Source organism: Lactuca serriola, chromosome 5, assembly GCF_051521515.1.
Source record: "Lactuca serriola cultivar US96UC23 chromosome 5, Lser_US96UC23_V15, whole genome shotgun sequence".
Classification (NCBI taxonomy): Eukaryota; Viridiplantae; Streptophyta; class Magnoliopsida; order Asterales; family Asteraceae; genus Lactuca; species Lactuca serriola.
In genome coordinates, this window is record NC_136412.1 from 339,356,755 (window position 1) to 339,372,642 (window position 15,888).

The window sequence follows — 15,888 nt, forward strand, 5'->3', positions numbered from 1 at the left end:
TGCATAAACAACAATCGATCACAGATCACTTATCATAGCATTACTCTAACAAGATACCGATCTAGCCGGTTACTATTATAACATTACTCTATGAATCAGTCAACGTACTAGATGCATACATACGCCCTTCCAGGCCATGACCTTCCGGTCCACATAGTAATGCCTTCCGGCCTGTAACATATAATGACAACTACCCGGATTTCTATCCGGTAAAAAGGGTCGGCCTTGGTGCCATAAACCCTAGCGATATAGTGAGGATAACTCACCTCGAAACTGCCGACTGAACAGATAGCTCAAGCTGCTCCGATCACTGATACGATCTCCACTCCTGGATAGCCGCCAATGCACTGAACTCAAACGATAAACAACAATTACCAAAATACCCCTGGAACCACTGGTCAATCCTTGGTCAAAGACAAGGTCAAAGTCAACCCCTGACTAACCCTACTCGTCGAGTCAACCCTGTGACTCGCCGAGTCCCCATACTCAGAACTTCACTTAACCCGCGACCTAACTCGCCGAGTCACCCCAAGACTCGCCGAGTTCAACGACTCTGAGTCCACTCGCCCTTGACTCACCGATTCCTTAAGATTCCCTTTCTACACGTCGAGTATCCCCTTTTTACTCGACGAGTTCCTCCTGGAAGAATCGCGGGGCCACCCCGACTCAACTCGCCGAGTCTGAAGAACAACTCGACGAGTCCCAGTTATTCTTCAAGCTACTCGCCGAGTCTGTTCATCGGACTCGTCGAGTCCATGCCATGCAGTCGATCAAACTGCTTCCTGAGATAAGTATTGTCCCGAAATACACAAGCATGGGACCTTCTGGACCTCTAAGGTCCTAATACAGGGTTATAGTCGTTTGGGTAACAAGGTACTAATCCATCTAATCACCAAATGGGTTCCATAAACCCTAAATCCATGCACACATCTACATAACAGAAGAAGATCTGAAATATTACCTGAATAACGCACTCTCTGTGTCCCCAACCCGTAGAACTCGAATCCCTTGCTGTTCCTTTAGCCAAAACTCTTCTCCTCTTTGCACAACAATTCCTTCAAGGCCCTAATATCCTTCAATCTTGCTCCAGATGCCCACAGCCGTTTAGGGTTCTTCTCAGTCGACTAAAGACGGACAATGATGGCCTATAAGTGCCTCTTATACGTCCCAAACCTGAACGGTTAGGGTTTTCGCCAAACAGCGCAGACTCGCCGAGTCCATATCTGGACTCGTCGAGTCCAGTCGCGAACCCGTGACCCGGTCTGCGATCCTACTCGGCGAGTCTAGGCTCCAACTCGCCGAGTCCCCTCTTAAAACACCCCCAAAATCATAATTATATCAATATTCGAAATTCCGGGCTGTTACACCAAATTTTCAAACCCGATTTACCCAACCCGAACTACCCAAATTCAAAACAGGTCGGGTCAGGTATTGGGTATTTTCAACAGGCCTAATAAGCAATCCCGAACCCTCCTATATATGAGCTTAGGCGGTTTGGAGAAGGAAGAAGGATCAAAGGGCGATTATGGGTGTTTTTGGCTTGGATTGAGCATTGAAAACTCGCGAGGTAATCATATTCTCCAAAATTATGCTAACTAGGGCTTAAAGGTGTTTTGATGAATTAAGTTAGTTGTGTAAGATTGTGTTAAGAGAGCTTGTTAGTAATGTTTAATCAAGTGTTTAGAAGCTATGAACAAACTCTATATATGATTTCCAAGGTGAAATCTATATATGTGAAGTTAGGGTTTGAAACCTTTAACTAGTGATTATGTTGAATTGATGCATCAAATGTTAGATTATAATGAATTAAGTAGTATGGGATGCTTACTTCATTGATTGGATTGAATTTAAAAGTAGAGAATGAAATGTTAGAATTATGATCAATTAAGTGATCATTTTGACATTTACAAGTAGATAAACTCTCAATAGGATAATACAAGTTTTAAGGAACTTGAAATGTTGTATTAACAGGCCTTGAGCAAGAGGATGAGCCAAGATGCATCAATTGAAGAAAGGAGCCAAGAAGTGTAATTAGTCCTCACCAACTAATAAGGTGAGTTATAACTCTGTGTGTGTGTGTGTTGTTATATATATATATATATATATATATATATATATATATATATATATATATATATATATATGTTTCTACGTGAGAGCCATGTATCTGAGCATGACAAAGAGAAAGAAAGAAGATGATTATATATACAATAATCTTATGTAAGATTATGTACTTGTGATTATACACTTAAGAATGTATCTAAGCATGTGTGTATAACCAAATTATGAAGAGATGTATAGAGAAAGAACAAGAGTATTATGAGTAATACAATTGAGTGTAGATAAAGAACGAATAAGATTATATGTATTATAATCTTATGTATGGGTAGATGATGAGAAAAGGTATATGTGGATACCTAAGAGATTATAGATAGAGACAGAGAACGATTAAATATAGTATAATCATAAGTGTTTGTATGTATGTGTAACATCCCGGAATATCAAGAGTGAAGCTGAAGGGCTAAAAGAGTAAATTGAAAAGGACAACTCGGCGAGTCCACGAGTGGACTCGGCGAGTAGGGTCGCGATTTTGGTCGCATGTTAAGTGGCCGAATCGGCGAGTCGGCGGCTGGACTCGGCGAGTTGGCGCTGAGTGGAGAAAACCTTAATTTCGTAGGATGAGCCCTATATAAAGGACATTATATCCTCTCCCCAGCCTCCTTACCTTCCCTTGAAGTCCAGAAACCCCTAGAAACGCGATTGTGAAGGTTTTGAGTGCATTTGAGCCTTGGAGAAGACAATTGGAGGAAGATTTTGGAGAGTTAGGAGGCTTGGAGCAAGGGGCTTTGCTTAGATTCAGATTTCATTGCTGTTGGGGCTTCCTTTTGAGGTATTATCTCGTTCTTGGGCTGTTATTCTTCTAGATTCATTATTCTTGGAATGTATGGGAGGTTTAGCTTGGGGTATCTTGAGTTTAAAGAGTAGATATGATGTTTCTACCTCATATCTGGAGTGGAGGAGGTCTAAAGTGCATTAAAGTCCCTGTTCTTGAGAGATTAGTGAAGCCATCATGTCCCAAACCCTAACCCTAAAGTGTGAAATGCCTAGATCTCTTTGGATTCACGTAAAGTTTGCCACTTTACGTGATGGATGGGTTGTAGGAGGCTAGATCTACGTTTTGGATCAATTGCATGGCCTGGAAGGTTCTGTTTGGGATGAGATCTAGAGGCACTCGGCGAGTCACAAAGGTGTACTCGGCGAGTTGCTTGAAGATGGTCTGGAACTCGGCGAGTTGGAAGAACAACTCGGCGAGTAGGTTGAAGATAGCCTTAGACGAGGCGAGTCTGGTCGTGAGGTCCAAGTTTCTTCTAGTTGAGCTGTGACTCGGTGAGTCAAGGGATGACTCGGTGAGTCGAGTGAGAAAGGACTCAGAGTTACTGGACTCGACGAGTCTTGGGGTGACTCGACTAGTTAAGTCGCGGATGGGGGAGATTCTGTGTATGTGGACTCGGCGAGTCATTGGGATGACTCGGCGAGTAGAGTCAGTCAGGGGTTGGCTTTGGCCAAGGGTTAACCAGTTATTTTCCAGGGGCATTTTGGTAATTTTTGAATATTGTTTTGAGTTTAGTGTCTTGGTGTTGGCCAGTGTTGGAGATCGTATCAGTGGTTGGAGTAGCTTGGGTTTATCTGTTCAGTCGGCAATTTCGAGGTGAGTTATCCTCACTATATCAACAGGGTCTAAGGCACCAAGGTTGTCCCTTTATCGGATTGAGATCCGGGTATTTGTTGTTATGATATTGCTTTCATATGTTGCATCCTGGTAGCTAGGATGGTATATGTTAGAGACCTGGTTGAGGTCGGTATCCTGAGATGTAGGGTGATGCTATGCTCGTGACCGGTTAGGTCGGTATCCTGGTTAGGATGATGATATGTTATGTGATCTGTTTGATTGGTTTGTTGACTGTGAATTGTTATATGATTGTATGTTTATGTGCACATGGTTGTTTGTACTGGAGTTGGGTTGAGGCGGGTCCTGCTTTGTGCTGTAGGCCAAGATACCCAGGGTAGACCGGTTGTCCCGAAGGCCCAGCGAGCGGTCCGGATAGGCTGTAGGCCCCAAGAGGGCGGGCCAGACGTGTCGAGGCTCGGAGAGTGGACCAGGCCGACTGAAGGCCCGGTGTGGGCGGACCAGGCATATTGTAGACTCAGAGAGTGGACCAGGTGGATTGAAGGCCCGGTGCGGGTGGACCAATTACACTACAGACTCGATGTATATGGCTAGACTCGGAGGGTGGACCAGGTGGACTGTTGGCCGGTACGGCGGACCAGTCACACAGTAGACCCGAAGTGCATGGTTGTTCTATGATCGGATATGATATGGCATGATATGCGTGTATGGTATATGTGGTTGGTATTTTGGGGATATCTCACTAAGCTTTCGGGCTTACAGTTGTGGTTTTATGTTTTTCAGGTTCTTCAGGAGACCGTGGCAAGGCGAAGGCGTGATCATACCGCTCATCATGTTTATGTTGTGATGTGACTCTGGGAATACTTTAATTTAATTGTATTGAAAACCTTTTTGTAATAATTTAATGAAATCGGGTTGTTTTTGAAAAGTTTAAATTGGTTGGAATTTTTCGGTCGTTACAAGTTGGTATCAGACCCTTGGTTTGAGTGAATTGGAGGAACACTCGTGTGACTCCAGTCTCAAATCGAGGAGGGTTTTCAAAAGAGAATTTAAAATGGTTTTTAAAATGAGTAAAGGAGGACGCGGAGATACGATCAGCCGGAGCCGGTAAGTAACCCCAAAATACCATACATGATATTTGTTTTGAGCATTGATAGAACAGCATGCTAGTGCTAGGCTAGGGATCTTCAGGATTTCATGATAATGTTGCCTGATTTCCGATGCCTGTTAGCCTAGGGTTTCCTTGTGAGAGATTTCCAGTGTTCCTCCAGTAGTGAGGATTGAGCGCTTGTTATGTATGTTTTACACTAGGGTGTTGTGGTAGTACTTCATACAAATATGGGTAGGTGTGGAAGGTAGTATGGGCCCGTTCTACTGAAAGCACAGGACCCATACGCGTATCAGGGAAACCATGACCTCTAGGGTTGGTTTGAGAGTTGGTTCCCGGGTTAGTGGGAAGTGTCTGAGATTTTGTAGTGTTTTTCAGTATGGAGATTCCGAGGCATGCTGGGAGTGGATCCGAGTCAGAATCAGGAGCAGGAGAGGGAGTTCCAGGCGGGTCAGTACCGCCCGAGGTTATTGGTCAGATGAGCACGTGCGAGTTGGATGCGAGGATTTGTGAGATCCTGCATGATGAGGTTGCTGCGTTGTTCCGGGCTGAGTTGTCGGAACTGTTTAGGTCGATCAAGACCGCCATGGTTGAGTATTTTGATGAGCGCTATGCAGCTCTCATAGAGACGGCTGCCGCCGCGGCTACAGCGGCTGTAGCAGCGGCAGGGGGAGGAGCTGGTCGGTGTTTTCAGTATCGGGACTTCGATAATACGAAGCCTCCCACCTTTGATGGAGTTCAGGACCCGATTGTTGCTATGAGATGGTTATCGGACGTGGAGGGGTGTTTCTTCACGTGTTCATGCCCTGCTGATCAGAGGGTGAGGTGTGCTCTGAACCTGTTGAGGCTCGGGGTGAAGGATTGGTGGAGATTGACCATGGGGTCATATTCGGATGCGCAGAGGGCTGCGGTTTCATGGGATCAGTTCAGAGAGATGTTCAACACTCGTTATGTTCCACGGGTTGAGAGAGAGAGATTGGCTCAGGAGTTCCTTGAGCTGAAGCAGGGTTCGGAGTCGGTGACTGAGATCACCAGGATGTTCACTGAGAGGGCGATGTTATGCCCTGAGTTTGCTTTGGAGCAGGCTCAGATGTCTCGATATCTTAGCATGCTCAAGAGGGATATCATACAGTTTGTTTCTACGCAAAGGTGCGAGACATTGTTGGAGTTGCAGGAGGCCGCCAGGCGGCATGAGTTAGAGATTGAGTTGCAGTTGCGTGAGCTGAGGTAGGCCCCGGTACAGTCGCAGCCGGCGCCAAAACGGTCCAAGACCGTTGATTCTAGGGTGGGAGATCTAAGCAGCCACACTTGTGGGAAGTGTGGGAGGGGTCACACCGGAGTTTGTAGGTCCGGTGGTGCATGCCGCAAGTGCGGAAAGGAGGGGCACTATGCGAGGGATTGTCGGCAGTCAGCGCCAGTTTGGGATTTGAGGATTTGTTATCATTGTCATCAGGTTGGACATTTGAGGGTCAACTGTCCACAGCTCGTTGCAGGACCGGTGCAGGCTCCAGCACCGGCCACTTTGAGGATCACGGGTGGAGGTCAGGGTGGAGCGGAGCCCCCAAGGGCTCAGGGTCGTGCTTTTCAGCTTACAGCAGAGGAGGTTAGAGCAGTGTCGGATGCAGCCGCGGGTATGTTTCTTTCTTGATGTCTTGATTATCTTGTGATTATTGTGGAGTATTGTTTATATGTTAGTCTCATTGTGTGGTTTTCGATGTGGTATTCGTTGTTCTTTGGGAGTTATGGTACGATCATGGGTTAGTGATGGGAAATTCGTTGGTTATCATTCATGAGGGTTATTAGTGGAAATCTGGCGTTGGTCTGAATGTCGGGTAGCATCTGCTTTCTGAGGAGTGGTTAGCTGCAGATTGAGTTTCTTTCGAGCGAGATGATCAGTGTGGAAATGTGATTTTGTGAAGGTTGTTTGTGCTTGCGGGACGCAGTTCGCGTGTAAGTGTTTGTGTTGTGTAAGGTTGTTAAGGGAGGTCGGTGATGGCGACCGGTGATTGTTAATCAGTGCTATAAGTGGGGGAGAATTGGAAAATTCTCCAGAAGATCGATGAGCATGTGAGGTTGTTTAGCTATTTGGGATTCAGCAGGGTTCTGTCAGCCCAGAGCATAGGCTGGTATGAGTAAGTGGCAGGCATGCGGGGCGGGATACAGACCTAGGGCATTTGATTGTGGATGGCCTGAGATCAGGCCGGGATCGATTATGTATGATGGAGATAGAGTTCGGAACCCCTAGAGGGCTAGAACAGTTTGCATGGGAGGGTTTCCCGGAGAGATAACTCGGAGTGATGAATGTTGGTTGAGCGGTCCGGATAGACCGAAGGCCGGTAGGCGTACCAGTCAGGTCGAAGGCTCGGAGAACGGTCCAGCCAAACTGAAGGCACTGGAGGGCGGTCCAGATTGGCTGAAGGTTCTGAGAGTGGTCCAGATTGGTTGAAGGCCTGGTAAGGCGGTCCAGTCATGCTGAAGACTCTGCAGGTATTGTTAGATCGGTTCGAGGAAATGGATTGAGTATGTTGTGATGTGTCAGCATTAGAAGGTCTGGCCCCGGGTATTGATCTTGATTAGTGGAGATAGTGCATGGACTCGAGAGTCCTTGCGAGCAGATTCAGAGCATGTGTGTTGCATGGATAGCGGTTATGCTATAAAGGAGTGGTGTAGCGTTGGGCGAACACCGTGGCACTTGACGTAGTGACAAGGCGGCCAAGTGGATTTCCTTGGTAAGGGAAAGAGAGAGGAATGTAACTTCGAGAGGGAGTGTAAATTCATGGAAGTGAAAGCAGCAGCGCAGAGTTATGATTGGAGTGGTCAAATCGCGGTCATTGATCAGCGTGATTGCGGCAGTGGTATGGGATCACATCCGGTTTGGGATGTCTGCTGAGGTCGCGGAAGGAATTCCGCGGGTGTAGAGCCAAGAGGCTCGGAAGGGATGCAGGGAGGGAGTCTTGGTCTCCCAGTGTGATTCTGATCAGGGAATTGTGTATGTAGTGGTGGTTCATCTCGGGGGATGTTTGGAGATATCGTCAGTGTGACGGGTTTTCCCAACCCGAGAGTGCTAGGGCTAGTTCAGCATGTACATGCGATTGCAAGAGGAGAACTCATGGGAGTTGCTCTGAGGCTGAAGAATGTGTCATTCTGTCAGCAGGGTGTGGAAAAAGTTGGACTCGGATCAGGAACCCGGTGGTTCAAGGTTATATCTAGCTCGTAAGAGTCAAGTGATTGTGGTGATCAGGATCGAGAAAACTGCCATGGAGTGGTACTCGGTTGTTAAGTGTGGAGCCTGATGGGTGTGGTTATTAGAGGGTAAAGCCGGTGGCCGGCTTGAGACGGTGGTCAGGACACCGCCAGAAAGGAGAAAGTGAGTTTCGGGTTTCTATGGTTGTGCTTTGAGGAACCTGGTTTGGTTAATGCCAGGTGGTGCGTTGCGGGAGTATTTCTGGAGTTGAGTTGCCGTAGGCTTCGAGGACGAAGCCTAATTTAAGTGGGGGAGAATTGTAACATCCCGGAATATCAAGAGTGAAGTTGAAGGGCTAAAAGAGTAAATTGGAAAGGGCAACTCGGCGAGTCCACGAGTGGACTCGGCGAGTAGGGTCGCGAATTTGGTCGCATGTTAAGTGGCCGAGTCGGCGAGTCGGCGGCTGGACTCGGCGAGTTGGCGCTGAGTGGAGAAAACCCTAATTTCGGAGGATGAGCCCTATATAAAGGACATTATATCCTCTCCCCAGCCTCCTTACCTTCCCTTGAAGTCCAGAAAACCCTAGAAACGCGATTGTGAAGGTTTTGAGTGCATTTGAGCCATGGAGAAGACAATTGGAGGAAGATTTTGGAGAGTTAGGAGGCTTGGAGTAAGGGGCTTTGCTTAGATTCGGATTTCATTGCTGTTGGGGCTTCCTTTTGAGGTATTATCTCATTCTTGGGCTGTTATTCTTCTAGATTCATTATTCTTGGAATGTATGGGAGGTTTAGCTTGGGGTATCTTGAGTTTGAAGAGTAGATCTGAGGTTGCTACCTCAGATCTGGAGTGGAGGAGGTCTAAAGGGCATTAAATTCCCTGTTCTTGAGTGATTAGTGAAGCCATCATGTCTCAAACCCTAGCCCTAAAGTGTGAAATGCCTAGATCTCTTTGGATTCACGTAAAGTTTGCCACTTTACGTGATGGATGGGTTGTAGGAGGCTAGATCTACATTTTGGATCAATTGCATGGCCTAGAAGGTTCTGTTTGGGATGAGATCTAGAGGCACTCGGCGAGTCACAAAGGTGTACTCGGCGAGTTGCTTGAAGATGGTCTGGAACTCGGCGAGTTGGAAGAACAACTCGGCGAGTAGGTTGAAGATAGCCTTAGACGAGGCGAGTCTGTTCTTGGACTCGGCGAGTCTGGTCGTGAGGTCCAAGTTTCTTCTGGTTGAGCTGTGACTCGGTGAGTCAAGGGATGACTCGGTGAGTCGAGTGAGAAAGGACTCAGAGTTGCTGGACTCGGCGAGTTAAGTCGCGGATGGAGGAGATTCTGTATATGTGGACTCGGCGAGTCATTGGGATGACTCGGCGAGTAGAGTCAGTCAGGGGTTGGCTTTGGCCAAGGGTTGACCAGTTATTTTCCAGGGGCATTTTGGTAATTTTTGAATATTGTTTTGAGCTCAGTGTCTTGGTGTTGGCCAGTGTTGGAGATCGTATCAGTGGTTGGAGTAGCTTGGGTTTATCTGTTCAGTCGACAATTTCGAGGTGAGTTATCCTCACTATATCAACAGGGTCTAAGGCACCAAGGCCGGCCCTTTATCGGATTGAGATCCGGGTATTTGTTGTTATGATATTGCTTTGATATGTTGCATCCTGGTAGCTAGGATGGTATATGTTAGAGACCTGGTTGAGGTCGGTATCCTGAGATGTAGGGTGATGCTATGCTAGTGACCGGTTAGGTCGGTATCCTGGTTAGGATGATGATATGTTATGTGATCTGTTTGATCGGTTTGTTGACTGTGAATTGTTATATGATTGTATGTTTATGTGCACATGGTTGTTTGTACTGGAGTTGGGTTGAGGCGGGTCCTACTTTATGCTGCAGGCCAAGATACCCAGGGCGGACCGGTTGTCCCGAAGGCCCAACGAGCGGTCCGGATAGGCTGTAGGCCCCAAGAGGGCGGGCCAGACGTGCCGAGGCTCGGAGAGTGGACCAAGCCAACTGAAGGTCCGGTGCGGGCGGACCAGTCATACTGTAGACTCAGAGAGTGAACCAGGTGGATTGAAGGCCCGGTGTGGGCGGACCAATTACACTGCAGACTCGATGTATATGGCTAGACTCGGAGGGTGGACCAGGTGGACTGTTGGCCGGTGCTGCGGACCAGTCACACAGTAGACCCGAAGTGCATGGTTGTTCTGTGATCGGATATGATATGGCATGATATGCGTGTATGGTATATGTGGTTGGTATTTTGGGGATATCTCACTAAGCTTTCGGGCTTACAGTTGTGGTTTTATGTTTTTCAGGTTCTTCAGGAGACTGTGGCAAGGCGAAGGCGTGATCGTACCGCTCCTCATGTTTATGTTGTGATATGATTCTGGGAATACTTTAATTTAATTGTATTGAAAACCTTTTTGTAATAATTTAATGAAATCGGGTTGTTTTTGAAAAGTTTAAATTGGTTGGAATTTTTCGGTCGTTACAGTATGTCTAGACATGAATGGTATTGTATAGAATACATATATGTTAATAGACATAGATAAAGAATAAGTACTTAATGAGTTAAGTACTAGATTTATAGCAGAAGATATCTTGATGAAATAAAGAGATGAAATTTTCATGGGACATGTATTATGTGATGAGTCACATAATAGAGATAGAGATTTTTAGAAAGATGACTCATTTGGGAACGAGGTAGAGGTTCATTCGGGGATAAGAGTATGATTCATTTGGGAATGAGATAGAGGTTCCTTCGAGGACAAGAGTATGATTCCTTCGGGAATGAGGTGATGGTTCCTTAGGGAACATAGATAGATGATCCATTTGGGGATGCAGATAAATGATTCCTGTGGGAATAAAGATTGTGTATGGTTAGAGAAGATAAAGAAAAGGTTTCATGAGTGGAACAAGGTAATAGAGATCTTTTAAGAACTTAAAGATGATCCGTGAGGGGTTAAGAGTAAGGAATCCGTGAGGGATTTAAGAGAGGAAAGAGAATGTCAGGGATCCGTGAGGAATCGAGATGAGAAGTACGTGATGAAGTAAGATGAGTATAATAAGACATGCTAAGAGTTAGAGATATGAGAGGAACAAAGCAAGAGATCGAGAAGAGCATGCATAGAGCTAGAGAAGAGCAGAGAAAAATAATATGAGAGAGAGTATGTAGAGAAATAGAGATAGAGGCAGAGATAGATTATGTGTAGAGTATAAGTTGGGATAGATTATGTGTAGAGGCAGAGATAGATTATGTGTAGAGTATAAGTTGGGATAGATTATGTGTAGAATATAAGTTGGGCCTGAGAAGATGTTAAGGAAAATAGAAGAATAAGTGTATGCTATTAGAGATCAATAGTAGAAGATATGGTATGAGAATGAAAGAATACAATGTTTTTGTACATCCATGACTATTGTTTGTGATATAAAATGATTTTATTTTTATGAGTTAATAGAATTCCGTAAATTTTTAGAAATAACTCTTGTTCATAGAGAGATAATGAGAGAAACGGACTGATTTTGTTTTGTTGGATGCCATTTTTTGGAGTCTTCTAGAAGGTTCATAGATCTTATCCATCAAGTAAAACATATGGTCGGGTCCAAAGCAAAGTACACTTACAACCACTATATCACGAACCTCGTGTTTAAATTCTAATGTTTCATGTCTACACCGCAATAGTCTCTCTCTCTCTCTCTCTCTCTCTCTCTCTCTCTCTCCTTGTTTCATCATTTTTCATAATTTTTTGGTCTGGCCTAGTCCCGCCTGCATGCATGCATTATCCCCATCGCCCTTCGAAAAAGACTCATCATAAAAGTCTTTTTCAACTTCAATCATAATGTTATTCTCGTTAGCCTTGTTTCATTTGGCATCTTAACATCAATCTAAGTCAGACTTATAACAATTTTCCTTTATTTATTACACAATCCTTACGCATGTCTTTTTTCTTGGATGATCGACGAAATGATTTTTATAGAGAAGGAACCAAACTTATTGAACTAAAATGCACTCATCGAACTCTGACTCTAAAATTGGGTATGGTAGAGGTGGAGTTGGAGGAGGAAAACATGTGTTGCTTTATGACGTAGTTATCATCCTTGAACTAGATTGCTTTCATTTTCAACTATCCTCGCTCAGGCTCCGGCTCAACATCATGTAGTGCGGATCAACTTTAATTTCTATTTTTTGGTCTAATTATCGACATCATAAGTCGGTGTCAGGTAGTAAACAAAATAGGACAATATCGAAGACACTTGATAATGGCGTAAACAAGGATGGTGCCCTTGACTAAAACGACATCAATAGGAACAGTGTGGACTTCTTCAAAACCCTGTTTCACTAGTTTGTTAAGTGTGAAATTGCAGAGGGGCGTGAAACGCTACTTCTCAGTTGTTGGGACATAGATTTTCCAATTAATATTAGCTTCATCTATCCCTTGTGAGAAAAGTGACCATTATCTATCCCTGTTGGGTGCTTTGGAGATTCAAAAAGGAAGTTTGCATTTAGTTTAATCCAAAACATCAACATACGGGCCTTATTTTGGGTGGATAACTGAGTTTTCTTTTTATGGTATAAGAATAGAAATAGCAAAATTTGTATTTTTTTTCTTTGGGTTAACCGACTTCAAAACCCAATAAGCATTTTGTAATTTCTAAGTGGCTCGAAAATCATGTCACTGTCGGGTCTAGTTTTAGTGATTCTAAGTTTTTTTTTCTCCAGCCACTTAATTTGCCGCTATTCGAATCTTCAAAGTTGGAAACAACCATCAACTTGATGATTAGTTATATCCCGTTGAAACAATAGTTTAGTACTTTGGTTAAATGAGACATCGATTAATCTACAGGTAAGATGTCATGGCCTAAATCCTATTAAACAATTACACTACTTATAAATAAATTGAGTCTTTGGTTCATATGGTACTTAAAAAAAAAACTATTGTGTCCTTATAAATTATTTTTTAATTAATTTTTTATATATTTAAAAAATTTAATAGACCTCATATATTTATATATCTTCTCACCCTAAACATGATACCACATTTTAGAAATTTAATTTGGGTCTCATCGGTTCCCATCTCATATCTCATCTTCCTCAACTTCTATTTCTATTTCATTTCTATTTTTAGTGACATCGACGTTTTCACCATTTCTTCTTTTTCGATCCTAAACTCTGACAAACCAAAACCACAACCAACTATCCCTTCATCTTTAGTGGGTTGTATTGTTAGTTCGACAAAGTTGAAAGACTAATAAAAATGATGGGGAAGTCGTCGATGTCACTAAAGATAGAAAGGAAATAGAAGTTAAGGATGAAGGATGGGATAGTGACCGATGGGACCCAGATTAAATTTCTCAAATGTGGTTTCAGGTTTACGGTAAATAGATACAGATATATGGGATCTATTAATTTTTTTAAATATATAAAAAATAAATACATAAATAAGAAATTTAATTAAAAAAATAAATTAATAAGGACACAATAATTTTTTTAGATACGATAGGAACCAAACGTGCAACAAAAATAAATAGTAAGGACTATCCGAATTAAAAAAATAAATTATGGACCAAACGCACAAATCACCCCAAACCACAAGGACCAATTGTGTAATTTACTCTTACTTTTCATTTTGTTGGTATCTTCATATTTGGATAACTTTTTTTTTTTTAGACATATAGGTAAAGAACTTGTTGAAAGAAAGCGTTCACAAAAAAAAAAATAGATAGTCAGATATAAATAAACCGAAAAATTAATTACCTTAATAAGTCATATTCTCTTACTTTCCCCGACTTCTAAAAATTATGTTGTGTGCAGTATTGAAGATGATGATAATCAGAGTAGTTCTCTAATTATCTCAAACGGTTCTAATATCAATCTCATCATATAATCTTCTCATGGATATTCAAGGGACAGATACTTGCAATTTAGTGAGTCAGGGCAATACAAAAACACATAATTTCACAAATAAAAAAATAAAGGTATTGCATAAAAAATTAAACACGGGCAATATTATACTAGTTCAAATTCTTGAAATGTTTCACCAATTCCCTCTTTTTTTCATTTACCATTTCATCGAGTGTCATTCTAGTTCTCCCATGTCATGGAACCCTTAATCAAAAAACAAGTTTTTCATTCGATACTATCTATAGCAACCAAGTGTCAACATACATCAAATCTTCCCGTTTAAGATGTGATCTTTATTTTTAATCCTTTCATCTATTTGTCTTTTTACATGTTCAAAGGTAATCAAGTATCTTATCATGAAATCAGATAATCTAAATTATAGATAATTAGTTTATGCAAGATCTGACAAACCAGAACTAAGCAAATCGAAGGAAGGATCAGGCAATTGGCGAACTTAGTTCGAGTTTTAAGTAATTTTCTAACTAGCCAATCAAAGTTCGAGTCTCAATGTAGTTATGTAGGCGATCTTGGTGTATAATGTGAACATGAACAACGATTCTGCTACTGCTTATGGAGAAAGAATAAAAGAATATGATTCCAACATAACTTCGACTGAAATTCTAGTGAATAATTACTTCGTTACTTTTCACATATGAAAACTTGACGAACTTCATTACCGAATTTTCATTTAGTTGTAGTAAAATAAATAGAATCAATCAGGAATACTTATACAAATCCAACAATCTACTATTATGTAGCCGAAAAATCATGAATTCTGCCAGATCTTACACCAATCTAGCTACAAGAACCAATACGAATCTAAAAATAATGACGGAATAATCGATGATAGTTGCATCTCAGAGAACAAACTTATCTGTTCAAACACGCGCCATCACATCGGCTACGGCGGCGGAAGTTGCAGCTCCGGTGAACGAGGAAAACAGTCCGGTTCCAGGGATCTCTTGATCGTCAAGAAATAGATCTTCTGGATCTCTAAACGCGCCGTGGACGCAGATGATCCCTAGCCCTATCAACGAAGCCGACATGAGCAGTGAACCGACGCTCGTGAGAAAGACAACGAACACCGTGAGAACAACTAAGATGCCTAGAATTTCTTTGTCCGAGAAGGTGCGGCCGTTGATAACAACCGGCTGATCGGCAGGACGGAAGAGGTAAAGGAAGAGCCAGGCGCAGAGGAGAGATACAATCGTTAATAAAGAGAACGGATGGGAAAGAAGAGAGAACGCGAGCACGCCGGAGAGTAACGTTAGATAGTTGACGCGAAAGTAGTTGAAGTTCTTGCGGATGCGGGATGTGGCGTCGGTGAGCGAATCTGGTTTAGAGAAGGCGGTCCGGTCGATTAGCTCGTACCAAGGGCGACGGCGAGCGAAGGCGCGTCTTGTAGACTCGGTGAGGCGAGCTAGGAAAGCGCGTAAGGCAGGAGTTGCGGAGATTGTCGACGACCAGGCGGCATTGCCGGTGGTGGACGACGGAGGATCTGAGATCGGGAGTGATTGAGTGGAGGACATGGGTGGAAATATGTAAAAAGTTCAGGGGTGTTCTGGTCAGAACGATCTCAATTTTTTTGACTTTGAGAGGACTCTAGTACAGAGAAGGGGTATATATACCATGGTCACGGAATTGATATTTTACGTCATCTGTAACGCCTTTTTAAGTTTGATGAATGTTGACCGTTGATGGTAAATATGGACGATGAAGATTTGACGTGTTTTCTGATGTACGCGTTCTGGTGTTATGATATTATTTTAATGTCATGGCTATTTCTCAAAAAAATTAGTTATTACATCTTTATTTTAAAAAAAATGGATAATGACTTGAGAGGGTATCATACTATTGTTTTTGGTCACGTTTGGTCAATAAATCTTTTTTCGTGCTCTAATAGCCATTTAACTTGTTGATTCGTGTAAATTTCCCCCCTATGACCAATTATAGCCGGTTTCAACGGTTGCATCGGTCTGATGTGACTATTTTATCCTAAGTGGCCAATGAGGTGG

The 15,888-nt window shown here is 43.1% G+C and overlaps 1 pseudogene; it reads right to left on the reverse strand.

Moving 5' to 3' along the window:
- Nucleotides 1–14,533: 14,533 nt before the first annotated feature.
- Nucleotides 14,534–15,481, reverse strand: LOC145055347 (PRA1 family protein B3 pseudogene; annotated as a pseudogene).
- Nucleotides 15,482–15,888: the final 407 nt, after the last annotated feature.